The 12,235-nt window shown below is 45.2% G+C and overlaps 1 protein-coding gene across 5 annotated transcripts in view; it reads left to right on the top strand.

Moving 5' to 3' along the window:
* The window catches only part of COBLL1 (cordon-bleu WH2 repeat protein like 1), a 150,203-nt gene that overhangs the window by 76,671 nt on the left and 61,297 nt on the right, over positions 1-12,235 (top strand). The gene's annotated exons all lie outside the window — the stretch shown is intronic.

Here is a 12,235-nt window from a genome sequence, read left to right on the forward strand (position 1 = left end):
TTCATCTGTTGGGGCTTGTCTGTGCTACAAAATTAAATCGATTTTATCTAATTCGACCTTGAGCTTCTGAATTAAGTCAATTGTGCGTGGCCACATCATGCTCGTTGTCTCGATGGAGTGCATACTCACTAGCAGTGCCTACATCGATGCACAAAGCAATGCATCATGGGTATCCATGCCAAAGTGCAACTTGCCACAAAGTGTTTTGGGACGTTTGTGCAATGCCTCATGGGACCAAAACGTTGCAGGGGAGAATGGGAACATTGTGTCGGCATCCCATGATGCACTGTGCTCCCTCCCTCATAGCAACGGCAAACAACCCAGTAGTTTTCGTGCCTTAAAACCGCTGTATGTACGCCATAACCCTAGAAGCATGGAGCCTGCTCAGTTGTGCACTCTTGCTGTGAGCATCTCAAACACCTTGTGCCTTTTCCTGTAGTATTTCCAGAGCCGAAGTAGGGTCCACCATGCGGAACAGCAATGTCCTGCAAGCAGCGCTGCTGCAAGCCATTGAAAAAAACAATTCACAGTTGCTGCTGGCAGTCACAAAGCACCTGCACTCTGAGCACCATTTTTGGTTCTGTGAAACAAGCACTGACTGGAGGGAGTGCATCATTTTGCAGGTATGAGATGATGAGCAGTGGCTGCAGAGCTTTCAAATGCGGAAGGCCACCTTCCAGGAACTTTGTGCAGAGGTTCCACTGGCCTGCAGTTCAGCAAAACAAAAAATGAGAGCTGCTCTGACAGTGGAGAGGCGATTGCTATTTGGAAGCTGGCAGTGCCAGAGAGTTACTGGTCAGTGGGGTATCAATTTGGCATAGGTAAATAACTGTGGGAGCTGCTGTGCTCCAAGTGTGCAGGACTATTAATCGACTTCTGTTATGAAGGACGTAGTGGATGGTTTTGCCGCATTGGGGTTCCCTAATTGTGGTGGGGCAATACATGGCATGCGTATCCCCATCTTGGCACCAGACCACGTTTGCCGAAGAGTACATAAACTGAAAGGGATACTTTTTTTTTTCAATGGTGGATCATGGGGGCGTTTCACCAAAATCAGCGTAGGATGGTCGAGAAAGGTTCATGAGGCACATATCTTTAGGAACTTGAGTCTGTTGAAAAAGCTGCAATCTGGGACAGAAAAAAGTCAGGGACATTCTTTCCAGACCACAAAATGAACATTGACAACATTGAGATGCCTATAGTTATCCTGGGGGACCCAGCCTACCCCTTGCTCCCATGGCTCATGAAGCCATATAGTTTCAATATTATCATAAAAAGTAAAGCACTGCTGGAAGATGTAATGCTTTTTGTAGCACAACACGTGTATACAGTTTCACATGTAAAGCAGCATATGGCTTTGTTGAGTTTAGCTGATGTCTTCCAGCATCACCTCGTTGTGATCGAAAAACAATATTTTGGACAGCCAATTATCATCATTTCCCCCTCTCTACCAGCATGCTAGAAAGTGAATATTGTATAAGGGTAGTCAATCAGTTCGGGAGCTAATAGCCTTACTGTGTGTTAGTCTGTATGAACTGTGACTGAGTTTGTGCTATATTGAATATACAATTGAAAATGAAATGCTTTACCTAAAATTTAACTATATAACAGCGTCTTCAAGCCCAGCATCGGAAATATAATCATTCCATATTTTGGTAGAACAAAGCAGATATCAATTATCAGGTTAAGACAAATAATCAAGTTTGCATATTAAAAAGGAATGCAGCGTATGTGATGTGTTTAGTAGTAAGAGGAGTGTTAAATACTTGTGATGCAAAAAGACATTTCATGAGCATTTTAACTTCTAATTCCAACATGTGATGTAATACACAGTAGCTTGTCAACATCTGTGTACTTGCCCTGCCAAGAAAAGCCATGTGTTCCAAATTTCCCATTCCAGAAAATAAATATTCTCTGTGGAGGTAACAAATTCATATGATGTTGTGTTACAAATACTACTGTTCTTCTTTGAGTGATTGCTCATACTGATTCTAGTTAGGTGTGGTGCACACCATTGGAAAATTTTTCCCCTAGCAGTATCTGTCAGGTCGGCTGTTCAGCCCCCTGGAGTGGCGCCTTTGTGGCATTCAGTATATGACCCTGGTGGCCCGGTGCCTCCTCAGTTCCTTCTTACCGCCAATGACGGTCGTTGGAACTGTGGTGTCTTGATTTGCAAGCTCTCCACATTTCCCTAGCTTCTGATTTGGACTGTATTTTGTAGTTGATTAGTTCTTAGTTGGTTTTTAGTTACTGTAGTTTTAGTTAGTTACTTAGCTGTTGGGCTGAGGGGTTTATCCTCCACCTCAACTGCGTTCTCGGGGGACTTTCATACCTAAGTCCCAGGGGCTCAAGTCCTGCAAAAAGGCCATGCCAACAGGCAACCCTCATGACACTTGTTTAAAGTGTCTTGGGGAAGCACATCAGTCAGAAAAGTGCAGGATATGTAAGAGCTTTCTCCCCCGAACCAAGAAGGAGCAGGACTTTAGACTGAAGCAGCTTGTATGGAGGTGGCATTTAGACCACAACCCACATCGGCACCACAGGACCTGGCGCTGAGTTTGTCAGTGCACAGTGCCCCAGCAGTAGTGGTGGAGGTGACACTGCGAATGACTCTAGTAAAGACCCATGGCACCATCACTCCCTGGCACTGAAGATGGCGGGACTGGCCCGGAACCGATCCCATTCACTGGTGCAGAAGCAATACTGGAAGCAAGGGAGGAGTGGTTTTCCTACTTCAGAACCCACGCCATCAGAGCCGGCCAATGGTGTGTATCCCATGGAGCACCTGGAGCTGAAACTTTAGGCACCTGCAACATGGACTTTGGCCCTGCAAGGGAGACTGTTGAGTCCAGTGCACTTGGACTTCCCGGGTCTGGTGGTGGAGGAGGTAGAACTGCCTTCCACCCAGGACACCTTTGAGGCAGGGACCTCATTGCAATGACAGCATTGAGGTCCCTGTCCATTTGTATTAAGCCTCCGATACCACCACAGGTGGCACCATCCTGGGGAAAGTCAGCGATATCCACTCTCTGACAGCCTGCGGAGGGGAGGCACTGATTGGAGTCCAGGTACCAATCAACCTCGTGATGCCAATCGTACTCGCGGTGCAGGTCTGACCTGCGGCACCAACCAGCAGGCAATCCTGAGCAGGTACAGGTTTAACTCCTGGAACTCAATGCTGAAGTTTAGGGAGCTGGTACCAGCAGAGTCCATGGAGGAGTTTGGGGCAATTGTCGACGAGGGCAAGGCAGTGGCACAGACCTCTTAATAGGCCTCACTGGACACTGCAGACTTGGCAGAGCACATCTTGTCCTCAGGGATAGTTATGCGATGTAGTTCATTGTTGCGGGCCTTGGGGCTCCCTCCTGAGGTTCAGCAATCTGCAGAACCTACCCTTTGATGGGGTGGGCCTGTTTGCCGAACAGACTGACTCCAGACTTCATAGCCTCAAAGACTCCAGAGTGACAATGAAATCTTTGGATGTGCATATCCCGGCAACCGAATGAAAGCCCTTTAAGCCCCAACCGCCACAACAGCGGTTGTATCCTCCTTGGCTGAGGCAGGGTATTTACAGGCACAGGGATAGAAATGGCAGGCATAAGCCTTCCCATCATAGGATCATAGAATTCTATGATTCTATGAATATCAGGGTTGGAGGGACTTCAGGAGGTCATCTAATCCAACCCCCTGCTCAAAGCAGGACCCAATCCCCAACTAAATTATCCCAGCCAGGCTTTGTCAAGCCTGACTGTAAGAACCTCTACAGAAGAAGATTCCACGACCTCCCTAGGTAACCCATTCAAGTGCTTTACCACCCTCCTAGTGAAATAGTTTTTCCTAATATCCAACCTAAACCTCCCCCACTGCAACTTGAGACCATTACTCCTTGTTCTGTCATCTGCTACCACTGAGAACAGTCTACATCCATCCTCTTTGGAACCCCCTTTCAGGTAACTGAAAGCAGCTATCAAATCCCCCCCCCCCCCATTCTTCTCTTCTGCAGACTAATCCCACATCCGGACAAGGCCAGGGCCTGACTAAGCCTTCATTGGGCTCAAAACAGACATTTTGAAGGTGCGCCCAAGGACAGAGCACCTGTCTCATTGCAGGATCGTTCCCTGTGTTTTTTGAACCATCTATCCCACTTCTACCATGCGTGGTCCCAAATAACATTGGACTACTGGATTCTTCACATGGTGGAAGTGGGATATTCTCTCTAATTCTGCTTCTACCCTCCTTCCTAACTCCTTTCCCCATCCCTCTTTAGGGATCCGACAAGCAGCTCCTCATCCAGGAGGTGCAGGCGCTGCTTGCCATAGGAGCAGTGGAGGAGGTTCCTCAGACCTAAGGGGCAAGGGATGCTGTTCCCAATATTTCCTAATCCCCAAAGCAAAGTGGGGTCTCAGACTCATTTTAGACCTACAAGGACTGAAGAGGTTCGTGGTAAAGTTGAAGCCCACATGGTCTCCCTCAATACAATTATGCCTTCTCTGGATCCGGGAGACTGGTTTGCTGCCCTTGACATGAAAGATGCATACTTTCACATAGCGATTTGCACTGCACACAGATGTTTTTTAAGGTTCGTGATCGATCAAAAACATTATCAGTTCACGGTCCTTCCCTTCGGACTGTCAGCAGCCCCACAAGTGTTCACCAAGTGCATGTCAGTGGTAGCAGCCTTGCTCCAAAGGAGACAGGTGCAGGTGGAGTCGCAGGGCAGTTTGGTCGCATCCACATTCGAGAGACTCAGTCTCCTCTTCAATGTGAACAAGTCAACCTTGTCAACAACCCAGAGAATAGAGTTCATTGGTGCTGTGTTGGACTTGGTCTAGGCAAGAGCAAGTCTGCTGGAGTCCCGATCCCAATGACCAGGATCATTCGATGCATAAGAGAGTACCCAATTACTACAGCAAGGAACTGAGGAATTGCCTCAGTCTCCTTGGTCACGTGGTTGCCTGCATGTACATGGTATGGCATGCCAGGCTGAGGCTCAGGCCTCTACAGATGTCTTGCTTTGGCATATTGTCCGAGGAGTGACAACCTGGGCTTAGTGGTCATGGTGCCACAGAAGGTACTAGAGTCACTCCAATGGCGGCTCAGTGCTTGAATAGTTTGTGAGGGAGTCCCCTTCAGCAGCTCTCAACCTTCCTTGTCTCTATGTTGGGGTGCACATCTGAGAGAGCTCCAAACGCAGGGCCTCTGGTCACAGGATGAGCTCTCTCTCTATATCAATACTGAGGAGCTCAGAACTGTGTGACTCACATGCCAGACTTTTCAGTCTCAACTGCAAGACCAGTATGTGGTAGCTATGATGGACAACACAACTGCAATGTTCTATATCAACAAGCAGGCTGGAAACCTGTCCTCACCCCTCTGTCAGGAAGCTCTCACACTAAGAATTCTGTATAGCCCACTCCATTCACCTGGAAGCATTGCATCTGCCAGGAGTCCAGAATGTGCTGGCGGACCACCTCAGCAGGTCCTTCCGCAATCACAGGTAGTTCATCCGGCTGGATATTATTCACTCCTTTTTCCAGAGCTGGGGGTTTTCTCAGGTTGACCTGTTCACCACTCAGAGCAACAGGAAGTGCCCAGTGTTTTACTCCTTCCAGAAAAGCAATCACAAGATGCATTCCTGCTACCCTGGGGAGGTGTCTGCTCTATGCCTTTCCCCCAGTCCCTCTCGTGCACAAGGTCCTGCTCAGCGTCTGCAGAGATGGGGTGGAAATAATTCTGTTGACACCAGCCTGGCCTCAACACTGGTACACCACTCTTCTGGATCTGTTGTTCGATGCCCCGGTTATATTGCTGCTCCACTCTGACCTTATCACTCAGAACCATGGTTGGCTTCATCATCCAGACCTTCGGTTCCTCCACCTCACGGCCTGGAAGCTTCATGGCTGAACCCAAACTCTGTGCTCAGAGCAGGTAAGGGAGGTCTTACTTGGCAGCAGAGAGCTCTCCACGAGGAGTACATATCGCAGATTGAAAGAGGTTCACTTGCTGATGTGACTAACGTCATGCTCCCATTCCAGGCACCGTTACCTCTTATTCTGGAGGACCTTCTGCACCTGAAACAGCAAGGCCTGGCAGTATTGTCCATAAAGGTAAACCTTGCGGCTATCTTGGCTTTCCACCCCAGAGTCTCTGTGCGCTCCATCTTCATCAACCCCATGGTTGGATGGTTCCTCAAGGATCTGGAACAGCTGCATCCCAGATCAGACAGCCAGTTGCTCTGTGGGACCTTAACTTGATCCCCTCTAGACTAATGGGGCCCTCATTTGAACCGCTGCCGACTTGCTCCCTTCTCTACCTGTCATGGAAGGTAGACTTCCTCATTGCCATTACATCAGCAAGGAGGGTGTCTGAGTTAAAGGCCCTTACCCCTGACCCACCTTACATGGTTTTCCACATGGATAGGGTGCAACTCAGGCCTCACCCGGCCCTTCTTCCTAAAGTTGTCATATTTCCATACTAGCCAAGACATTTTCCTGCCTGTTTTTTATCCTAAGCCTTGTACCAGTAACCATGAGCAGAGGCTGTACTCTCTGGATGTTCGGCGACTGCTAGCCTTCTACATCGAGTGCACTAAGCTCTTCAGGAAGTTGAACCAGTTGTTTGTAGTAGTGGCAGACCGGATGAAAGGCCTCCTGGTCTCATCTCAAAGAATATCTTCCTATATCATGTCCTGCATCCGCAAGTGCTATGAGCTGGCCAAGACACCAGCGCCTGCACTTACGGCACGCTCCACAAGGGCACAAGCCTCATCAGCGGCGTTCCTGGCCCAGGTCCCTATACAAGAAATGTGCAGGGCAGCAACTTGGCCCTTGGTGCATATGTTCACCGCTCATTGTGCCGGCATGCCAGAGATGATACAGCTTTTGGCAGAGCGGTACTTCAACAGCAATTCCATAACTCCAACCCCATCGCCTAGGTAAGCCTTGGGATTGATATGAGCAATCACTTGAAAAAGAAAAAAGTTACTCACCTTCTCATAAGTGTTGTTCCTCAAGATGTGTTGCTCATATCCATTTCAAACCTATGCACCTTCCCCTCTGTCAGAGTAACTAGCTAGAAGGAACTGAGGAGATGCCGGGTAAGCAGGGTCAGATATTGAGTGCCATGAAGGCACCACTCCAGGGGGCTCCATAACCGAGCCAACAGGGGCTGCTGAGGAAAAAACTTTCCAACGACTGTGCACGTGGTGCGCACACTCCTAATTGGAATGGATATGAGCAACACATTTCGAAGAACAGTTATGAGAAGGAAAGTAAGTTTTTTATGTGTCACTAACTTGAGAGCTATGTAGTTCTAATATTGTATTTATTTTTTTAAGATTTAAAGAAAATATCTATAAAAACTTTTTACAGCCTCTGTACACTCTAATAACATTTCAGTTTAGAATTACAAAATATCACCCACCAGCATAACACAGTAGAAAATTAGTGTTCAGGCCAGACAGAAGATACCCTTGTGGCATACTCTTTTTAAAAAGGTACAGAAAGAAAAAAAAATATGCAGTCTCTTTGAATTTAGTTTATTAAAGCTTGGAGTAGGTTAAAGGTGGAAGAACTAACTTCTGCATTAACTGCAAATAGGGATTGTGTAATTACTTCTGCATTGTGTAAGCCACTTTTTCATGCTTTTTAAATTGGCCTTTCTAAATGTAAGTGAAGTTTCATGTAGCTGAATATCTGAATATTCTCATGATTTATAAAAAGTATATTTTTGAATGAATTGCTTGGGCTAATTTTAGAATCACTTTTATATCTTTATGGCAGGCATTACCAGGTGACACTGTTATGCATAATCCTTTCTTTTTTTAAAAAAAAATCGTAAGCAAATCACTGCTGGAGGGAGATGCTGCATTGGTGTCAGTTTTTGGGTTCTATGTGGTTCTATGTAAAAGCAGTGGGAGATGGGCATGCAGCCAGAAAATTTGGTCTCTGATTAGTGTCAATTTTTGAGGCAGAGTTACTCCATGGGACCAGGGTATTGGTATTAGGATGCGATTCCTGCAATAAGGGATTGCCTGCATGCTGTTCAGTCACCTCTCTCCAAGAACTGGTGTATATGTGTAAATAAAATAAGTTAAACGTAGTATATACCCAGACTCCACATCACAGGTTTCTCCTGGGGAAAGGGAGCCACCAAAGAAGTGGAAAACAACAACAAGGGGGCAGGATGGGATAGGGGAGAGGAAATGAATGAGACAAAAAGGGTTAAAAACAGAGAAAAGGACAAAAGAGTGAAGACGAAAGGGTGTGTGCACCACCAAATAAAGTGAATAGGCAGCAGGTTTAAAACAAAGAAAAGGAAGTGTTTCTTCACACAATGCACAGTCAACCATGTTATGCTGATAGGAGAGAGCACTCCTGTCGACATAATAAAACCAGCTCAATGAGTGGTGGTAGCTATGTCTGCAGGAGAGTGTCTCCTGCTGACATAGTGCTGTGCATATGACCGCTTATGCAGGGAAAACTTATGTCGCTCAGGGGTGTGTTTTTTCACACCTCCGAGTGACAAAAGTTTTGCCGACATAATTGCTAGTGTAGCCCTGGCCTCAGTTCTATATGTTTGTATGTTCTATAAACTGCCATTGCATGAATTGGGTTATGGTTTTATGATGTGGACAAATGTAATCTTTGGGTTAACTCATATTATTAGTGACATCTGATCGCTTTGAGACCAGACCTCCAGCAGTGAAGGGCAATTGCATTATCCTACTTGGTTAGAGAAGTAATATTAACCCATTAATGCTTGTTGATCAAATCTTGCCGCCCTCTTTAGTTTTTATGGGTTAAAAGACAAGGGCAGTTCTGACCCATTCAGTGCCAGGATCATCCTAGGCATCTTAAAGAAGTAAAAAGCCAAAAAAGGGAGAACTGATTGATTGATATATTCTGCATTGTTAGAACCTGTTCGATTTTTATAATGTGCATATTTGCAATTTTTAGTGGTACTGCTTTTATTTTTGTCACTAGTTTCTTCTTTTAAGCAATACAAAAACAGAATCTCCACTGTTTTAAAAAAAAAAAATTGTGATTCACAAACTGTTTTTTGAAGTTTTCATTTAACCCCAAAATAACCCTGACATGCTGACCAAAGTTTTTTGAGTACCTGTTAGCTCGGTGCATTTGAATTTGTCACAGAAGAGTTGTAAACCCAAGCTAGCAACACTGATTTAAGCTCTGTATCCTTGTATGTAAGCAAATTTGTTTTTTAAAAAAAATTAAATATATGAATGGAGGAAGTTTCTGAATCTTCATCATGGTTGCTTGATTTGGAAAACTGTAAGTACTACTGATTTTGTTTTATAGGGCAGGGGTTCTCAACCTTTTTCTCTCCGAGGCCCCCCTCGACATGCTGTAAAAACTCCAGGGCCCAGCTGGGGCCAGGAGGCCTTTGGGGCCGGGACCTTGGGCTTTGGTGTAGTTTGACTTTTATTGGGGTGGGGGGCAGGGGCCATCTGGGCTTGAACCACCTCCACATGGAGGGGTCTAGAGACGGAGTGGTCTAGAGACGGAGTGCCACCTCCACCCAGTATGTAGGCAAGTGGGAGCTCAGGGTGAAGAGAGGAGTACTAGGGACTGTGTGAGGGCAGGGTATAGTGCAGGGTGCAGAGAGGAGGTAGCCTCAGGGTATGGGGAGAAAGGTATTAGGGACTGTGGGCTGTGAGGACTCCCCTGTGGTCCCTTTCCTGGAGGGTTCTGCCAGCCATGGAGCTGGGTCTCCTAACCCAGCTGGCTCTTACCGGCTGCCTCTGTGGGAGCAAAGGGGGCTGGGAGCTGAGCAGCAGCTTCAGTGTATGGCACCAGCAGGAGATGAGGGAACACTGTCACTGTCTGGTCCACGGCACCAGACGGAGCAGTAGATCTCCCACACTGCCTGGCTCTGTCTTCCCGCCTTCGACCTGGCCAGGGGACAGGGAGAGGAGCTTGGGGTGGTGGGGGGAGGAGGTGTGGAGCTGCTCCCGGGACTGCCATGCTCATGCACTGCCATGGGGGTGGGGGGCAATGCCCTCCATGTCCCCAACTTTGCCAAGGGGCTCAGGACTTCTGCCCACAGGAATTACCAGGGCTTGGGATTCCAGGCTTCAGCCCCGTGCCTCCCGGCTTCAGCCCTGCAGGGAGCGCCACAGATCAGGACTTCGGCTGCGGTGTCCCGTGGCCCCCTTGAAAGGGCTCGAGAAACCCTGGTTGTGAACTGCTGTATAGGATGTGAACAGTTAAATTATTCCACTTGGACTTTTGAAGTTCAAAGCTCTTTAAGTACTTTCGGAAACAGACAGATTAGTCATGTGAAATCTTGTCACAATTTAGTAGTTACATAGTTTTGTTTTGCAATGCTGCTGTGGACCTTGATGTTTGTTCTCAAGTGTAAGTGCCTTTCAACTTCTGTTTTTGCAAGGGAAGGTATGTGTTTCTATTCTCTGTATGCTAAAGCTTTGTTTTAATTTTGTGCATTGCAGGTCATTGCAGGTAATCAGAGTAATTGACATTTCTTTGAGCTTGTATTAAAAGTAAATTGCTTTCATTCGGGACATGCAGATACTTAAAAACATGTTTCTATATTGACATTTATTTGTTTTTTGTAGGGAGTGTAACTTCATCTAACTGTTAAGGGAATGTTGAAGGATATAAAAGCAAAAAGATTATACAAGTTAATACATTGCCTTGAAGTTCTGTACATGAACTTTTTCTTAAGCTGTACGTTTTTGGGGACATGTTTCAGGAATATATCCTTTTCCACTGAATATAAAGTTCATACTTTTACAAATACTTCCATCATGTTCAGCTCAATGTTTTAAAGTTCTAGGAATTTTTTTAATAACTTGTCAAGCTTCTTGAAGAGTTTCTGTAAATGAAGTAAGACTGTTGCATCAAAGGAAGAAAAGCCTACTGCATGTGTCTGGAAATTTTTTTGAATGCCTTGACATATTTTGTCACTGAAGACTGTTTTCTGGTGGTTCTTTCAAACTGAGATACTACTTCAAGAATTTAAAGCATAATTTTGAGTAATGCCTTCTTGCAATTTAATCACTAGCTTGTTGAGGATTGAATTCAGAAACCTTTTCCCTTGAAATTTAAACACATTAATTCCAAAGGTGATTGATTTAAATAAAAGGGGTTTCTGTGTAAGGGGAAATGACACTGTTACCAGTTTTTTTAAAATGCTGTCCTCTCAACCTAGATTAGCACAAGTATGTGCTCTGTATACAGATGTGTGGTGGTGGTATTTTCTTGTACATTTTTCACTCCTGCTTGTTGTCCAAAGAAGTGCAAGTTGCACCATATTGCAACTTAAGCTTGTCAAAGTTAGACTCAGGACCCACAGTTTGTCAGACCACTCTGTTTTATTAGCACAGCGCTCTGCTAATATACCCAGATAATGTGAGCACCATACAAGACACAAACTATCTTATTTATACACATAAAAGCGGGGGGAGCACTTAGCAAGATAACAAAGGAAGCAGAATCTGATAAGTTTACCTGGGCTAGCCATGCATATCAATGTTTCGCCATTAGCACCCTTGTTTATGCCTAATGTTTCTTTTCCTGGCACCTTTATTTCAACATTTCTTATTTCTGCTTAAAGGTACCTACAACATTTCTTTAATCCATTCTTATTTTTACAATATAATTAATTCTACTTTCACAAGCTGCACATAATGAGTGTACATCCAGTGGGTAATTTATACCACAGTTTGTCACAGCTGAGTTTGGCACAGAAACTTCAGGCTGCATCAGTTAATAGTATCTTCTTTTTAAAGGAGAAAGAGTAGCATGATCCTGGTCAGACACAGCAGATGAGAAAACATTTTTTTTATTACGCTGCATGTTTATTTCCATGTTTTGTTTCTATTTCTGTGGAGGATATATCACAGCGTTGTTAACTGTAAGGGGAGGAGAAGTGAGATAGTGGTGGTGTGATGACACAATGTTGTTACTGATAGGTCATGCATGAAATTGTTGTTTTTACTGATGCACCAATATAACTAGGCGAGATGTTGCATGTAACTCACTTCGGCCCCTCCAGGTTTCAAAGCCAAACAAGTAGACAACTCAGACTATCAAAAATAACATTTGAATATAGCAAATTAATAATAATATATAGAAAACACTTTTTTCCTTTTGGTTTTTGCAATTTCATTGCCATTTTTGAGAGTCTCATAAAGGTAGTCACTGAATTCTTTCAAATCCTTAATATAGAAAGACAGATATTTTGGGGAAAG

Source organism: Chelonoidis abingdonii, chromosome 10, assembly GCF_003597395.2.
Source record: "Chelonoidis abingdonii isolate Lonesome George chromosome 10, CheloAbing_2.0, whole genome shotgun sequence".
Lineage (NCBI taxonomy): Eukaryota > Metazoa > Chordata > Testudines > Testudinidae > Chelonoidis > Chelonoidis abingdonii.